The 19,142-nt window shown below is 33.3% G+C and overlaps 1 protein-coding gene across 5 annotated transcripts in view; it reads right to left on the bottom strand.

Moving 5' to 3' along the window:
- LOC145284754 (PTB domain-containing engulfment adapter protein 1-like) overlaps positions 1–19,142 on the bottom strand; it is a 361,348-nt gene that overhangs the window by 297,349 nt on the left and 44,857 nt on the right. Inside the window, exon 1 of one of the 5 annotated variants that reach the window (XM_080133719.1) lies at positions 10,304–10,326. The exons of the other annotated variants lie outside the window; for them this stretch is intronic. The gene's annotated coding sequence lies outside the window, so the exon portion shown is untranslated. Of the gene's footprint in view, positions 1–10,303; positions 10,327–19,142 lie in introns of those variants that run through there. 5 annotated transcript variants of the gene reach the window in all.

Here is a 19,142-nt window from a genome sequence, read left to right as displayed (position 1 = left end):
ACCCTCTAATTGGAAAGTAAATTCACAAAATGAAAACTTTTCATTAAAGAAAATGCTTTAATTAGAGATTAACCTCACAAAATGAAAACTTTCCTTCTAAATGCATGACTTCAGTTGTGTAATCTTTTATTTTCACACACATTTTCGCTAGGGGAATGTGTTTCAGATTGTTGCTTTGAAGTATTTTGGTGTTTAATCTTTCAGATTTCATAAAGGCTCCAAGAATCTCTCATTATTATGACCCTGACCTGAGGCACATATACAGATAGTTACTAATAATACATTACACTTTTATGATTCGCAACAGAACAGATAACCATTTTTTGCAAACTAAATATAGAGTTAGATCATTATAATAAATAGTAGATTGTTATTGGCCTAGAATCAGAATCATCCCAAACTAGAATGGATGGAAACATAAATATTTTCACATTCTTTAAAAAGTAAGGAAAATAATTCCCCTCTGCTGGTTTCTGGTTTTCATAACATATGAATATGCCAACACCCATATTATAAAAACAAACGACAGAATCTTATAAAGTGACACAGAAAATACATAGACATGGAAAAATAGGATCATAATTGAAATCTGAACACATCAGAAATAGTGTAAACGTTGTTCTTTAGCAGTGAAATCTTTTTTTTTTTACATCAACAACCATTATTAATAAAAGATTATTTTTTTACGGCTTATCAGTCCTTTTCTTGATTACTATAGTAAATGGAAATCTAAGTTTAAGATTACTGATATGACTAAAGTCACATTTTGGTCAAAGACTGTTTTATTTTTGTACTTGGAAAATCTGAGCACATCTATTTATATAACAAATAATAATACTTACTGCAGTTTCACAGTAGATCCGATCATCAAAAATGTATTTTTCTTCCTATACATTTGTATATATTTGAATGCAAATCCATAATAATACATAATAGAAAAATTGTGACTGAGCTCAGTTTAGATTGGTTGAATCAGGAAAGAATAAGTTTGTAGCTTTACAAACTAACAGTTAAATAAAAAAAAAATAAAAAGGCAAAATCCAGAATTAGTTTATTTATGCTTGATATATCTGGAAAGTAGACAATGCATTGTGAATACATTCTCAGCAGCTCCCATAAATCTCGCTTCTCCTAATTTATCCCTCAGTTCTCATTTAGAATGAGTGATTTTTCTGACAAAGGAAGAAAAAAGATGTATTCTAGGTTGGCAGTATTTTTGCCTAAGCAGTCATCTTAAATGTCAGAAATTTTCTGTTTTTCTTTCTATCCTTGTGGCCATGTCACTAATAAGGGTGTGGGAGGTAAATGTTTTATCTGGGCTGACATTATCCACCTGATAGTCAGGGACACGAATCTTGAATTAACCACTAAGGAGGCTGTTCTATCACCAGATGCAAAGTACTAGGGCTGCTGTATTGCCATTTGGTGAATGGATTCTGAACGATGCAGTAGCTTCTGGTGGGGCTTCTCGATGCCATATTAGTTATGGCTTTGCCTTATCATGTGTTACAAAAAATAAAATTCTTTGTTTCTTTTTCTCTCTTATTTTCCCTCTCTGCCAAGTCTATCAACCTGTTCCACAAATACCAAAACTCCATCATGAAAAGTCTCCAGAAAAAATACATGATTAAATCCAGAACTCCAACTTCCAACGTAGACCCCCTTACCATGTCTCCTTCTCCAACATCAGGGGTCTACGTTCCAGCTTCCCAGATGTTGAAACCTAATTAAAGGAGGCCAAACCACATTTTATTCCTAAGTGAAATTAGCATTGGACCGACTATTTCCCTAGATGAGTTCGTAATTAAAGGACACTAACTTAACATCAAAATCTTACCCCCAAGATCGCCATGGGCATGGGATATGTGCCTACATTAAAGATAGCTTTCCATGTGGTAGAGACATCTCCAGAAAAGACCCTAAAATTACCCTATATGTGTTTCTGGGTTGCACTTGCTCACACCACTGCGTTTATATTTGCCCTCTATCACCCCCATACCAGCAGAGTTAGTATTTTTAAGAGCATATCTGAGAAAATTGACCACCTTCTGTCTGCTCAGCCTTCAGCTAACATTCACATCTGTGGAGACTTCAATGTTCACAATGTGGAATGATTAGCTCACTCATGCAAAACAGATGATAAGGGGAGGTTCTGTCACAATTTCTCTATTGCTTATGACCTCACTCAGATTGTTCATGAACTCACCTGTGTGCCCAACAACGATCAGTATGCAAGTCTCTTAGCCCTGAGCTATGTTCATCCTTCGTTTTGCCTCCACTGGGATCCTCCAACCACTTGGTTGTCTCAGTTGAAATAAAAACAAAATGTAATAAGTCCTCAGACATACCTCTCCATTGTACAGTATATCAACACTCTATAGCTGATGGGGATAAATTCCATACATTTATATCAGATCTACCCTTGCGTTCAATGTTTAAACAGAATGTGTACTCTATAGTATAAGACCTAACGGAATGGTTAATTGTAGACCGCTTCATACCTTCCAAAAATTCCAGCAAAAACCTAACAGGCAGTCGTGATTCTTTCCCGAATGTGCTGCTGCGATTGTGCAGAGAAATCACTTTTTCCATTGCTTCTAACGTAATAGATGTACTGCGAGCAAACACCGCAAAAGAGTAATAAAGAATGCAAGAGAATTGTGTGCCCAGTTCATCAAGTCCAAAATAGCTAAGCAGCGGCTTGGTTCCCACCAGTTTTGGTAAATAACAAACAGGATCCTGAACAGAAACATATGCTCTATCCCAACCATCATCAATGGACCTGAGGTAAATTCGTCAGCATCAGACAAAGCCAAACTATGCCAAGAACTTTGCAGTTAATTCTACCCTATGTGATCAAGGCCACCAACACCCAATATTTGAAAACACATGCGATATACAATTATCTATGCATGATGTTTTCAAGCTAATCAAAAACTTGGATTCTGTTAAAGCAACTGGCCCTGATGGCATTCCAATTATAGTGCTGAAGAAGCTTCAATTAGAACTAGCTCCCATACTTAGAAAGCTGTTTAAGTGTTGTCTTAAAGAGAATTGCTTCCCAACATCCTGGAAAACCTCATCCGTATTTAAGAATTCAGGTGGTCAGTCATCTTCCTCTCAATACAGACCAATAAGTCTCCTATGCGCCGTGAGTAAGTTGCTGAAATCTGTGTTAAATAGAAAAGTAGTCAACCACCTCAGTAAAAATAACCTTCTCAGTGACATGCAATATAGTTTCTTCCGCTAGATCTACAGCAGATGTGCTAACGATTATATCTCATAGAATTAATGAATCTCTCAATGGAGGCTTCCTTCCTACGGCAATTGTTCTTGACATATCAAAGGTCTTTGATAGGGTGTGGCATAAAGATCTACTCCATAACATATCCAGCTATGGTAAAGTGAGAAATATCTTTTCAATTATTAAATCATTTCTCTCTGATAGGTTCATAAGAGTAATGGTTGATGGGAAGAATCAGAAGCTCACAGTATTAATGCTGGAGTCCCTCAGAAGTCCATACTGGGCCCAACTCTCTTTTTGATCTACATCAATGATCTCCCAAATCAAATCCTAACATCATTCATAGACATTTATCTTGACGACACTACCATCTATGGCAACACTTCAAAGACTGTAAATGACCAAGTTTTCTCTGATTCTTTCTCCTCTGATCTTGAGCATGTGGTACAATGGGGAAAGAGGTGGCTAGTTAATTTTAATGCATCTAAAATCAAGCTTCTATCTTTACATCATCAACATTCTCATCCTCGTCTGGCCTCAATTAAAATGAATGGCTCTCATCTTGATGAGGCTCCATGTTTTGACAAGTTTATGGGTCTGACCTTTACTTCTGATTTGAAATGGAACACATGCATGAAATCCGTTGCCAAGGTCGCTGGAAAAATGTCAGGATCATTCTACCGCTCCAGTAGATATCTCACTGCCAATACAATTCTCTACCTGCATAAGAGTCAAGTATGTCCAAGGATAGGGTACTGTTGCCACATCTGGGTAGGAGCTGCTGAAAACACCTTATCCTGCCTTTGTACCCTTGTGGGGGATGCTCTTTTCTTTCCCACAGAAGATACATTGTGATGTATCTGTCTATGCTTTATCGCTATTTTCATCTGCGCTCCAATCTATGGTCCCCTCTTCGCCAAACTTTCCCAAAAACCACTCGTCTAGTTGAAACCACTATCAATAATTTCCCCAAACTCTTTTATCTGTACCTAACCCTAAACGTAGATTCCATGAATAAAGCTTCTTTCTTAGAACTGCACGCCTGTGGAACTCTGTTCCATTTCCCTGATTTCCAACTGACTACAATATGATTGTCTTAAAGTCCAACATAAACAAGTTCTTGATAAGTCATCCCCAATTCAATTTACCAAATTTCCACTACTAACAATTACTGCAATATTGTCCCATTAACTATTGTACGCTCATTAACCCTTATCCACAAGTGACCCCCAGGCCTTGATAAGTGGTGACTTCTTTGTAAAAAAAAATCTCCATTTTGAATTAAGTTTTAATATAGATCTAGATGAGAGCATTTATTAAATGTATAAATTCTTAAACTTGACATTGTGTAATAAACTAGCCATATACATATAGAGTTCTTTCTTTATTATTACCACTAGCAGGGGTACTCGGCGTTGTCCGGGTGTTTGTAGGTGTGTGTGCTGGGGGTGGTGGTAAAGCAGAACAAAAAGGAAACTTAACCTTGTTTGAATATAAAAAAACCCTGTTAAACTTCTTAAAAAATAAAACAAAAAAAACAGCAAATGGAAAAAAAATCTTTTGTAGGTGTAAAAGAAAAAAAAAGGGGGGTTAATGGCAGGTAGGCTCGAACCCGAAGCCTTAAGACCTATAGGCTGATGACATACACTTGCGCTATGGCGATGGAAGCAATGTAAAACGTTAAATTTAGTGCAGTAAACTATTTCTGTGAGACAGTTTTTAAGTGCGTGTTTAATGAGGTCAAATCCAACGTTAATTTTACTGCGGGATAGTTGTTTTGAGTTTTTTTGTTTTTTTTTACCCAACTTTGTTTGGTTTTGTTTCCCCAACATGTTGGGGAAAACCAGCTCCCCCGTTTATTAGGGGAGTGTCCAAATGAAAGCAATTGTCTGATATGATGATGAAAACCGACATGGACCAAACGTCCATCGCTTTCTGGACATTGTTCCCGGGCTAGCCGAGAACAGATCATTAGTTTCACATCAGTTTCGCTTTTATACGAAAAAGACGAATCAACACGGGAGGGGCCGAAATAGCAAGAATCGTGCAAAATTCGATGTAAATAAATCTAGCCCCGATGCACGTTCACAATTCGTACATATTATGATCTACACGGTATAGTTCTAAGCGATAGTACACCCCCCCCGGACCCCCAGCGAAAAAAGCCTTTCTTGGACATACAAAAACTCTCGCGTGTGTTTTGCCTTATATATATAGATGAGGTGACAAACAAATAAAATAAGGTAACAAGCAATAAGATCCACAGATCAGTAGTAGTAGTAGTAGTAGTAGTAGTAGTAGTAGTATATTCCAAATGAATTTAGACGGTTCGTCTAGTAGACCGCCCTTTTCTTCTTCATACGTCCCCCTTTCTCTGGTTTCATCAATAACGTCATTCACTATGCACGGTTATTCTGTTTTAATGAACATGTCACAAAATTATGATACCATTTATTGTGCATGAGGACAAGCAAGAAAGCAAACAAGATTCATGTAGTTATAATACCACATAGATAAATATGCACGTCTCTTAATAATTACCAGTAACAACAATCAGCATCTAAACTTCATTCCTTGAAGATATTCTGCAGTCATGATGCCAAACTATATATTGCTGGATTAATGATTAAAAGTAGAATAATAAGCTCATAATTTGATACCCTCAGATAAATAGGCCAAGTAGCAACCAGTGACACATAAGAATATTTACAAATAAGGAGAAGAAGAAAGAGAAGAAGAAAGAGAAGAAAGTGCAAAGTCTTTGTTTTAAAACTTGTGTAACTGAAAAAGAAAAAAGAATAACTTTTAATTAATTCATTATAATTACTAATAAAAATTAACCAGTTTCTTTGAAAGAAAAAATGAGCAATTTATTCTTCCTAGTGCATTTAAGACATTTTGTATGATGTAGATGTTTTCTTTTGGGATATTAAATAACAGCAAAGAACTGAAGAATTCAGAGAAATATTTTTGTTTTCATTCTTAGCTTTCTTCCAAAATTTACACCCACAGTGATAGAAAAACAACTTAAACAGAATACAAGCTCTTGGGCATTTGCTGTATTAAACTAACAATTAATAAGAAGAATAAAAATTTATTTTTAATGAGTTGATAATGTAATGTAGTAAATAATATAACTAATATTTTCGTTGTATTATTTGGATTATTTAGACTACTATTTTCATTTTGAGTATTATTTTAAAAATGTTTCAACCAATATAACCTCTGACCTTCTTCAGGTGTGTTTTGTTGAACTCAGGAATCTTTCTATCAAACTCGAGAATCTGCACAGAATTTCGAATGGAACTCTTTATTTAATCCATGGGGGTAGAATGTTCTTGCTACATCAGCCATGATGTCGAATAAAAGTCTTAAGTAATTTGCAATTATATTCTGAGTTTTGTTCGTGTTGATGATTTGATTTTCAACCTTCAGAAGAGTGTCACTTAAAACTGAATTTAACCAAGTAAAATTTATCAATCCCTTTCGCTATGGGTCCTTGTGGGTCCTTGTGGTGTGAATAACCCAAATATCATGAAGCATCAATTCTCATCTTAAAAATTTAGAATATTGATTTATCTTCCATGTTTATCCTATATTTATTTGTTTGATTGCAGCAGTTATACTTTGACCGATAATGGACATCATTTAATGACAGATATATATATATATATATATATATATATATATATATATATATATATAATCCTATCATGGATTTTAGTCAGGCAACTGAGTTTTTACTCCACTAAGGCACAAGTAGTACTGAAACGTAATTGCATTTATATAGGCCATTTTAAATGTTTACATCATTGTTCTGGACCTAGAAAAGGGTCGAGAAGGAAGACTTGAACAACCAATTTAGATAGAAAAGAATATGTTGTACAAGAAAGTGAATATAAAGAAAAGGTTGTCGACATTTTCTGACTGTTAGAGAGCCTGTAGTCTCATGTTAGGTTGCTATTATTCCCCACAAGAGTATTAGACTCAGAGTTTTATAATGATTAGAAGAATCCATTAGCAGTGAACAGGTAAGTCCCCATAATCCCTACCCCTCTCAAGCCTTTACTCCACAAGGAGTACTAGTACTTTTCCTTTTTGGATCGATAGTTAAAGGATCGGTGAACTTTTTCCTTCTCGATCAATGGAGTTGTAGAGCTGCTTAGAGTGGTTCTCACTTACTAAGCAGTCTACAACTCCAAACCAAGCAAATAATTCATGAAGGAAATGAATAAGTACCCCTGTAGTGGGTCTTACATCTGAGCACTTCTGGCCATTTTGTGTAGCTGTCCACCACAATTAGGCAATCCCAATTCTTCATCAAAGTTAGTCTGTTTTGGCTTAAAAGTGATTGGCGATGCCTTTGCTGCAAAACACAATCCTTGTATGAGTAGACCATGTTTTTGATGTCTTCATTTATCTGAGGTCAGTATACATAACTACACATAAGGCTCTTCATTGTTTATTCCTGGGTGACCCATACGAAAGTCTTTCATTATCCTTTTTTTTGTAATGCTTTTGGTATGACAATCCTTTTGCTGTATAGTAGGACGTCATCACATATGTAATGAAAATTGTTTGAATAAAATTAATTCATTAGTTAGTTAGTTATGGAATTAATAATTTTATAATTTACATAAAAATTAATAATTTTATTATATCATAATTAGGATCATTTAATTCTTTCTAACTCAACAATAAACAACAACATATGCAAATAATAAATAAAATATTTATCAATATTCAAATTTTATTTTTAGCTGCAATATTTTAAGTCTAAAAAATTCTTATTTTTTACTTTACTAGAATATCTTGTTCTTTACTTTTTCAGGTTGAATTTCTTGTCCTTTACTTTTTCAGGTTTAATAAAATCTTAAGAATATTACTTTTCATGCGCGCATTTTTCCATATAATCCATGATTTTTCCAGGCATTGCTATTGTATTAATATATAAATTTATAATATTTATTAATGATTGTCAAAAAAAATTAGCTCTCAAACACACATTTACGCAATATTTATCATTCAATCACAGTAGTTCCGAGCCAGGGTCTCTACCGAGACTGCGGTTCATGAATTCGTGATCTGTATAGAGCGTAAACTAACAAAAAAGAAGATGGCACTCGGTGTCTTTTTAGATATCGTTGGAGCTTTTGACAACATACCCTTCAGTAGTATGTTCAAGTCGCTACGAGAACTCAATGTGCCACCAGTACTCATCCGATGGATTGAGTATATGGTGAGGCACAGAACAGTTCAAGTAGAACTACTGAGGGAAACTGTTAAAAGGGAGGTAGTTAAATGAAACCCCCAAAGTGGGATTTTATCACCTTTACTATGGAACTGTATGCTGAATCCTCTTTTAAAGGAGTTTAAAAATAGGAATATTTATGCCCAGGCTGCTGCTGATGACATCGCAGTGCTGGTCGCGGGTTCAAAAGCATCATTGGTCAGACGCATTGCCAAAATGGGACTACATTTTTCATCAAATGTGATAACGAAAAATTTGAGTTCATTCAAAGAATATGTATATCATAGAATTCACTAATATTTTTAATCGATAAATTCACCATTTTTTGCTATAAAATCATAAGGAGAGTTAAAAAAATTAGTTATTAAAAAAAAAGTTCGGTTTTTTAATTATAAAAAAAAAACGATACACGGGATTGAACCTAAAATCTTTCCACCAACCCCCGGTACTCTAACCGTTACGCTAACATGTTATATTGGCAAAATCGCAGTAAAAAATATTTATATACAAAAACAGTTATGCAAAATAAAAAAAAGCGTTAGTCACTTATGTACTTACTCTCCTGTTTGTGAACCCACATATTTTGTTGTAACTTTTTTTCTACTGAACCAATTTTCGAAATTTGTTTTTCAAAATGTAGCTAATGAGGTGTTCTATCCAACTATATAACCTGTTTGAAATTTGGTTTCGAACGGAATTAGTGATGGGGGTTTGAATGTGTCTCGATTCATTCAATTTCGGACTTAAGCATATATTCAACCACTACCGCGGTTGAATGATATATATATATATATATATATATATATATATATAAAATGAAAATTACAATTGAATTTACCAAAATGATCCAAGATGGTAAAATTAAAGTAAATTATAAATATTAAAGAATTAATATTTATAAAATTATCTCAGCCAGATATAAAAGCTCGATAAAACCAAATAGGAAATAGAGCTTATAATATGAGAAAACAGTTAATAAAATATGTTAAAAAAGACTTTGAAATATATATATATATATATATATATATATATATATATATTTATATGCATATATTTATATATATATACATATATTTATATATATACATATATTTATATATATACATATATTTATATATACACATATATTTATATATATATACATATATTTATATATATATACATATATTTATATATACACATATATTTATATATACACATATATTTATATATACACATATATTTATGTATATATATACATATATTTATATATATATACATATATTTATATATATATATACATATATTTATATACACATATTTATGTATATATATACATATTTATATATATATACATATTTATATATATATACATATATTTATATATATATATACATATTTATATATATACATATATTTATATATATATACATATATTTATATATATATACATATATTTATATATATATATACATTTATATATATATACATATATTTATATATATATATACATATATTTATATATATATTTATGTATACATATATTTTTATATATTTATATATACATATATTTTTATATATTTATATATACATATATTTATATATACACATATATTTATATATATATATATACACATATATTTATATATATATATATATATATATATATATATATATATATACATACATATATATAATGCATAAAAATATTATTTAATCAATAATTAAAAGTAAATTACTGTGAATGAAAGCATCTAAAATCTTTCACTGTTAAAAACATTTTTTAAAAATGGAAAAAACAAGATAAAATAAATGAAGTTAATTTTTACCTTTAATTTAAATAAGTAGTTCTTAGGAAAAATGTTTTCGTTCTTCAATTACAACATGAAAAGCAACCACAGCAACAACAACAAGAGATGACTTTTTGACTAAAAATGTGACGTTTTGTAGAAACTTGATACTTTTAGATAGGTTTTCATCAAATAAATAACAAACGTAATAGTTTTTTCTAACAAAATAATGAACTTGGTGTCAAGAAGCACGTATGTATTTTGTGAAAAGTAACCATCCTATGTATATAAAGTTACATCAAACATTAACCCCAAACTAGATACAAGCTTCAATAGAAATCAAATATTACCTACCCTAACCTCACCCAACTGGCAGTATCTTTAACACCATTCAGTCAGTTGATGTTGGGGAGGGAGTTGTTTTACTCACTAACTAGTCAAACAGCAAACGACATATATGCTGGTTTAATTATATGTTGCAGGATCTGGAGACAATCCTAGTTCATACCAGTTTCTATATACTTAAAAAAAAAAAACACAAATAATAAAAAACAATATTTTTGTAATACTAAACTATCATCAACTTTGTTGCTATCAAGTAAACAAACACAAATAATATACTTTAATCATGGTAGTCATAAGTTTGTCTCATCTGTATAAAATAGAGATGATTTTCCCCTATAGAAAAAACAAAAACAAACATTATAGGAATACAAACACAGACGGCACATATAAATTCATTATGCTCACACTACTGGTCAGTATTTTTTTTTTTTATATTATCGGTTGATTTTATTCAATATTATAAATTCTTATATTTTTTTAGAAGAGTCACTCTCCCAAACAAGTCAGATTTACAGATAGTAGCAGGATACTTACTCTATTCTTATTATGTCCTCTACCTCTTCCAGTTTATACCGTTACAAAATATTTCATAAACTTCAATTATTATACGTACATATAATTATGTCATTTTATCATTTCGTTTTATTAACAGTCATCTAATACACATTCAGTATGTAAACAATTACACCTTCGATTTTTTTGCTTCTATCAATTTGATTGACTACTCAGATTCGTTCCACAGTTTAAAAGATTGCGTTTTCGAGCAGTTTTAGAATCAGTTTTAGAATCAGTTTCATAAAATTCAATATGGTATCCATCCATATTCACTTCGCTAAAAAATAAAAAACTTTAATTATCACACATATTCTAACAATATCATAAACTTCAAAAATGCCTCTCGAAAACCAACACAACCAAATTACATATCTCAACGCAATGTTGTTTTCCAAAATAATTTTCCCAAGAAAAAGAATAAAATTATCTGCTATAATTGTAGACGACCCAATCACAAAAGTTTCCAATGTCGATATAAAAGCTCAAAAGTGGATTCCATAAAAAAAATGAGAACTTTCCTGAAGAACATAATTTCTATTCACATGTAAATTTGGCAATGCGACAAGGGGTAAAAATCTTCTTGTAGACCGTGGCGCTACAGCACACGTTATCACCAAGGAATCTGATTTTATTAATTTTGATTCGACTTATTTTGTCGAACTAGCCGACGGTAGTTAAATAAACGATATAGTCTTGAAAAGAGACGATGCTAAAATATCACTAAAAAATAATGGAGGCGAAATTTGTAACTTTTTTTTAATGCTCTTTTCATACTTACATTTAAGCCAAACATATTTTCCATACAGGCAGCTATCAAACAAGGCGAAAATATAAAGTTTGGCCATAACAAATCAGAATTGATATATTCAAATGGAACTGTATTTAACATTAAAGAAAATGGCCGACTATATTATTTAAAAAGTATGGTTCCCACAAAAATCGCCTGTTATGATTTGGAAACCTGGCATAAAATTCTCAGATATTGCAATGCTGCTGATATTAAAAAGTTACCAAATGTAGTCAGAGGCATGAAAATAATACCTTCAGGCGATCTCTCAAATTGTGATGTTTGTGCACAGGGAAAAATGGCGAATATATAAGCAAAACGCCAGACAGACCCGATAATCCCGATGGAAAGAGATAAATTCAGGTATGCATTAAATTATGTTGACGATTATTCAGGTTTAATTAAGGTTTATTTCTTAAAAAACAAATCCAGCACTATTCTCACCATTAAGAAATATTTTTGTTTGTTATGCACCCCTACTGGTTGTATTTTATGTTGAATACAATTTATTCAACATAAAAAATAAATAAATAAAATTAACAGTAACAATGGATACGATTTTGAGACCTAGTAAATTTGAAGGTTCATCAGGAACAACCACTGACGAATGGAACCACTAGTATCGTACCCTCGTCAATTGTATTGACTCTCTGACAGCTGCTCATCCTGAAAATCCTCCCAATAAGCTAACTATACTTATTAACTATACATCGCCTAAAATCTATTTCCTGACATCAAACTGTATAACATTCGAGAAAGCTATTAGTATTCTTCAATCTACTTACGTCAAACCAGTTAATAATCCTACGTCTGAATTAACTAAAGAATGTGCTGCTTTTTTTTTAGAACTAATCAAGCAGTTCACTATGACAAATGTAAATTCTGTGGGTGTGAAAATCATTCTCAAAACTATTTCCCTGCTAGGAATGCTGACTGTCTTCCATATGAAAAGAGAGGTCATTTCTCTAAAGTCTGTAGGTCTAAAAGAAAGCAGACACCTCTTAACTTTACTTTATGCTCATTATCACTAAAAGATCTGCATGCAGCGCTCTGTCATCCAGGAGTATTGAGGCTGAACCATTTTGTGAGACAGAAGAATCTACCATTCTCTATGGAAGACGTACCTATGCTGAATGTCAAATATGTGCTGAACTAAAACCAAGATTCTCACCCCCCTCTCAGGTAGTTTAATCCATTCTTGATCCCTTTTTGAATGCTTTTCAATAGATTTCATGGGTCCAAAACCATCTAATAATTGTAAATACCTACTCGTGATCGTAGATGAATAATCATGTTATCCTTTCGTCTATTCATGCCAGGATATATCAACAAAAATGGTCATAAAATGTCTCCAGAACTTATTTACCTTCTTTGGTTGCCCAGATTCCATCCATAGTGATCGAGGAAGTCAGTTCATTTCAGATGGACTGAAAGAGTTTCTCTGGCAACATGGAGTTGTGATTACCCATTCAACTCCATATCATCCAATCAGCATTGGACAATGCGAGAGAGTAAATGGTACAATTTGGAAAACGATTAAACTCGCCCTCAAGACCAAGCAACTGGATGATTGTCATTGGAAAGAAGTACTTAACATTGCTTTGCACTCTATTCAATCTCTCCTTTGAACAGCAACTAACACAGCTCCACATGAAAGAATGTTCAGCTTTACGAGAAGGTTGGGTACCGGATACACCCTCCCTAAGTGGTTGCAAGGAGGCCCAGCTCTCCTTAGAAAGTTTGTCCATCAACACAAGTCTGACCCCCCTAGAAGTAGAAATGATATCTGCAACTCCCAATTCTGCCAGAATTCTTTTTCCCTGACGGCCATCAGTCAACGCTCTTGACAGAAGATCTAGCTCCTACTCCTGCCACTGATCCATCTTTTATAAAGGAGAGACCATGGATTGGAGCTCAGGTGAGCACTTACCATGAAAATAGTGATAAAGCAGAGACGGGCTCACAACATCTCTTCTGTGGGAAAGAGATTGCAGAGAAGAGAAAACAGCACCCCCCACTAGGCTACAAAGTCTATTTTGAACTTTGTCATGGCAAGATAAGACTTTCCGGCAACTTCTGTCCAGATGTGGCAACAGTACTCCATCCTTGGACGTACTTGGCTCTTATGCAGGTAGAGAATTGCATCAGCAGTGAGATATCTACTGGAGCGGTAGAATGATCCAACCATTTTTCCAGAAGTCTTGGCAACGGATTTGGTGTATGTGTTCCATTTCAGATTAGGACAGCAATTGGACTAGTGTATCAGTTTTAGGGATGCGAGTTGCAAGGTGGGGGTGTCAAAGAATAGAATTATCAGATCTATTTATGCTATATTTAAAATCAATTTGCCAGATAAAATGAGTATATTCTGGGACCAGAAAAACTATTATACATTTAATAAAACACAATTAAATAAAAAATATAAATTAAAAACTGAAATAAATATAATTAGTATTAACATTTGCATCTCATAAAAAAGAAAATAAATATTGCAAATTCACAACATCTGCTAAAACCGTGTGTCTTCAATGCATAACTGTATGTGGCATTTATTGGCTATATATATTTTAATAAGATTTATTGTATGCATATATTTTAATAAGATTTATTTCAGTGCAAAAAATTGAGTTTGTGTTATTTTTGTGTTGTTTGAGGAAAGTTGCTATTTTTAGCCCCCCCCCCCCGCCCCTTGGTCGAGACATATTTTGAGGAGTGTCAGGTTTCTGGCTAAAGGCTTATTTTGTTAACAAAAATGGGAGTGGTGATCTGGCCCACCAAGACAAACATTAATCAGAAGTGACTTTTCAAGCCATTCATTGTCAAGCACAGGTTAATAAAAACAAACACAAGCGGAACTTGATTTTAATCCATTTCACTTTTAAAAATTCTTTATGTTTAAAATTTATTTTATTTTAATATTTTATTCTTTGCTATTAAACGGATTACCATATATATTATTGAGAAGATTTTTTATTTCTTTCACAAAAAATAATAATATTGAATTCATTTATATTTTTTTTACGAATTCCCAGTAAATGACAAAAGAACTGCTTGATCAAACATAAAAATAAATATTATGTGCTTTTTAAAAGTCTTCAGCTTTCTAAAATATTAATATTTCAACCAATTATAATATACTCTGTTTGCAATTTGTAATATTGAATATATGGGGGATTACATACAAAAAAATATTTCCCCTTATGTATTTTATGAAGACTGCATTTTAAATATAAATTCACTGCGAAGTGAATAAGTATTGAAAAATTCGTGAAAATCTGACCATTAGTGGAATTTCACTAGATTTATTAACAACACACACACACACACACACACACACACACACACACACACACACACACACACACACACACAGTGTATCACAAAAGTGAGTACATCCCCTACATTTTTGCAGATATTTAAGTATATCTCTTCATGGGATAACACTGACAAAATGACACTTTGACACAATGAAAAATAGTCTGCGCGCAACTTATACAACAGAATTAATTTAGTTTCCTTTCAAAATAACTCGAAATATAACCATTAAAAGCTCCTGGTAATAAAAATGAATACACTCCTAAGAAACTACACTCCTAAATGTCTAAATTGAGTACTGCTTGTCATTTTCTCTCCAAAATGTCATGTGACTCATTAGGGTTACTAGTCCCATGTGTGCATAGGAAGCAGGTGTGTTCAAATTTGTAGTGCAGCTCTCACACTCTCTTATCCTGCTTACTGAAAGTTGCAACATGGCAGCACATGGCAAAGAACTCTCTGAGGATCTTAAAAAACGTATTGTTTCACTACATGAAGATGGGTAAGGCTAGAAGATTGCCAACACCTTGAAACTGAGCTGCAGCACAGTGGCTAAAATCATTCAGCATTTTAAAAGAGCAGAGTCCCCTCAGAATACGCCTTAGGCAGGTCATCCAAAGAAGCTGACTGCATGTACTGAGCGTCACATCCAAATACTTTCTTTGAAAGATCAGCATAGGACTGCTGTCAGCATTGCTGCAGAGATTGAAGACGTGGGGGGGGGGTCAGTCTGTTAGTACTCAAACCATATGCCACACTCTACATCAAATTGGTGTGCATAGCTGTCACCCCAGAAGGAAGCTTCTTCTGAAAACAATACACAAGAAAGTCTGCAGTCTGCTGAAGACATGTCAACAAAGCACATGGATTACTGGAACCATGTTCTATCGTTTGATGAGATGAAGATTAATTTGTTTGGTTCATGTGTGGCGGCGACCAGGTGAGGAGTACAAAGATAAGCGTGTCATGCCTACAGTCAAGCATGGTATTGGGAATATCATGGTTTGGGGTTGCATAAGTGCTGCAGGAGTTGGATAGTGACATTTCATTAAGGGAAACATGAACTCCAACATGTACTGTGAAATACTGCAGCAAAGCATGATCCCCTCCCTCCAGAAACTGAGTTGCAGAACAGTGTTCCAGCATGACAATGACCCCAAACACACCTCCAAGACGACCACTGCTTTACTGAAGAGGGTAAAGGTGATGGACTGGCCAAACATATCTCCAGGTTTGAACCCAATAGAACATCTTTGAGGGATCCTCAAGGGGAAGGTGGAAGTACACAAACTCTCAAATATCTGCCAGGTTCGCAATGTTGTCATGGAGGAGTGGAAGAGTATTCCAGTGGCTACCTGTGAAGCTCTGGTAAACTCCATGTTGAGGAGAGTAAAGGCAGTTCTGGACAATGATGGTGGCCACACAAAATATTAACAGTTGACATAGTGTACGTTAATATTAACAATTTTCCCTAAGGGGTGTACTCACTTTTGTTGAGAGGTGTTTAGCTTTTAATGGTTATATTTTTAGCTATTTTTAGGGGAAAATAAATTAAGCCTGTTATATAAGTTTCGCACAGATTATTTTTCATTGTGTCAGTGTGTCATTTTTCAGTGTTATCTCATGAAGAGATATACTTAAATATCTGCAAAAATGTAAAGATTTTGTGATACACTGTGTGTGTGTGTGTGTGTGTATACATACACACACATATATATATATATATATATATATGCATCTTAAAAGTAGCTACGACATAGTAAACATGATATTAGTCTTGCATTTTCATTATTTATGAGAGTCACTGAATTCAACCAAATTAATAATTACCTCAAACTTAATTTACTTACTTTATACATTGTTGTCATCATCATCCTGTGTTGGTATTTAAAGTACTATAAATGTCCCAGACTCCAGATGAGTAACACTAGGCAATTTCTCAAGCCTGTTTTCCGTGTGGTCCGCTCCAAACAATTGACATCAGATTGCATGCAGTAATATCACTTCTTATGCACTCAAGTAAAGTTTTTTCTCAGTTTACCACGTTTCCTAGTGCACAGACGTGTTATGAAGTTGATGCAGGTGACATGTTGTACATGGCTGAACCACCATCCTTTCCTCCAGTTTATAGCTGCCCATTCACTTGATTACGGCACAATCATTACAGCAATGTCATTGTAAATCATAAGTACTTGCCATTCATGTCTCACTGCTATACACAGATTAAAAAGAATAATGGAAATCAATCATTTATGTAGCGATGAAAAGAATGTTATCTTTAAGATGAGAGTATTCTGGGTTTTAGGGTGTTTTCGAATATGGTTAGATTTTCTTTTACAGTGATTCTTTCATTGATTTTTATCTTGATCCTCCAGTTAGTGACTGAATCTGGGTCATTATTTTTTTATTTCTTTCTCCATAGCTATAAGCTTCTATGGAATGAATGTTGAATATTCATAATAGTAATTTATTCATTTTTGTAAACTAACATCTCCTTTCAGGTCAGTTGGTTAGTTGTATCATAAATTCCCAGGACCTTTCATTTACTTCTGATTATTTAAAAATGCTGTTCTCTTTTAACATGCGATCTTGTTTAACCAATCACAATATTAGCTTTACAAAAAGTTTTTCTGATCCCATAACTTCAGTTGTGTAATATCTATTTTCATTATAGGAAGCTGGTTTTGGGACCTGGTCGTTTTCACAGTAATTTTTTTTCTAGCATGTCTCATTATAAAAAAATCCACATCCTTGGATGGGTATTCTGACTAGTTTGTAAATGAAGTTTTTCACTGTCTCGACTAACTAGCCATTATTTTTAGCAAAATAATGTTTCACAAACGCATTGAAAAAAGAAAGAAAAAAAAAAAAAAGAAATAACGATTTTCCTCCATTATTTCATTTCGGTTTAGAGAAGAAAAAAGCACTTAGTTTCATTGTGTGAGAGTCAAATCGGACAGATGATCAAGAAAAGACTTTATGTCAACATTATTTGTCGAATAGCCTGTAACTTTGACACGTCTGTCCAATCCTAACAGAAGGAAAATTGAAATAGAAAAGGAAAACTACTTTCTGCTAATAAGAAAAGAATTAGCAATGGGTTCTTTTAACACAAATATATTTAGAATTTGCAAAATAGACATGTTTTGATTCGTTTGCTTTTACAAAAAATAGTGTTTTTGTGCCTTGGTGTACAAGGAAAAAAGAAACTACATTTTTAATGCATACATCGCAGTGAGAACTGAGCAGACGAAATACACGATTGGAAGGGGGAAATTAGAAGAAAGAAGAAAATCAATGCAGTAAAAATATATTTTTTAACAAACCACGAAATTTTAAAATTTCTTCTTTTTTTTCTTTTGTATTTTATAGTTATAAATGAATAATCATTCAGCATTTTAAAATGGTTGCCCGGCGTTGCCCGGGTGTTTGGAGGTGTATGCTGAACAAAAAAAAAAAAAAAAGAAAAAAAAAAAAAAAAAGGGCAATTTTTTAAAACTTTGACCCCTATTATGACCCCTTAACATTTATTAGTTTGAGCTCAAATCAAGTTATTAAGTTAGATCCATGTCCAAGGAACCTATATCTAAAATTTCAAGTGTTTAGACCCAAAATTATCGGAGGAGTGTAGTAGAGTTCTCAAAGGTCAAATCGTTGACTTTGACCTCTTAACAGCCAAATTTCTGCCCAAAAACTGATCACATAGATTTTCCCAAATCTCAGTACTCTGTATATCAAATTTAGAGTCTGTAGACTAAACATTGATAGAGTTATTGCATAGGGAAATGTACACAGACAGACACACAGACAGACAGATACATAGACACGTTCACTTTTATAGATATACTAGCATTTCAGCCCGGCGTTGTCCGGGTG

The sequence above is a fragment of the Euprymna scolopes genome, chromosome 9 (genome assembly GCF_053919585.1).
Source record: "Euprymna scolopes isolate OS-2025 chromosome 9, ASM5391958v1, whole genome shotgun sequence".
In the NCBI taxonomy this organism is placed as follows: domain Eukaryota; kingdom Metazoa; phylum Mollusca; class Cephalopoda; order Sepiida; family Sepiolidae; genus Euprymna; species Euprymna scolopes.
The sequence above is the reverse complement of the archived record's forward strand: the minus strand, read 5'-3'. Positions and strand labels throughout refer to the sequence as shown.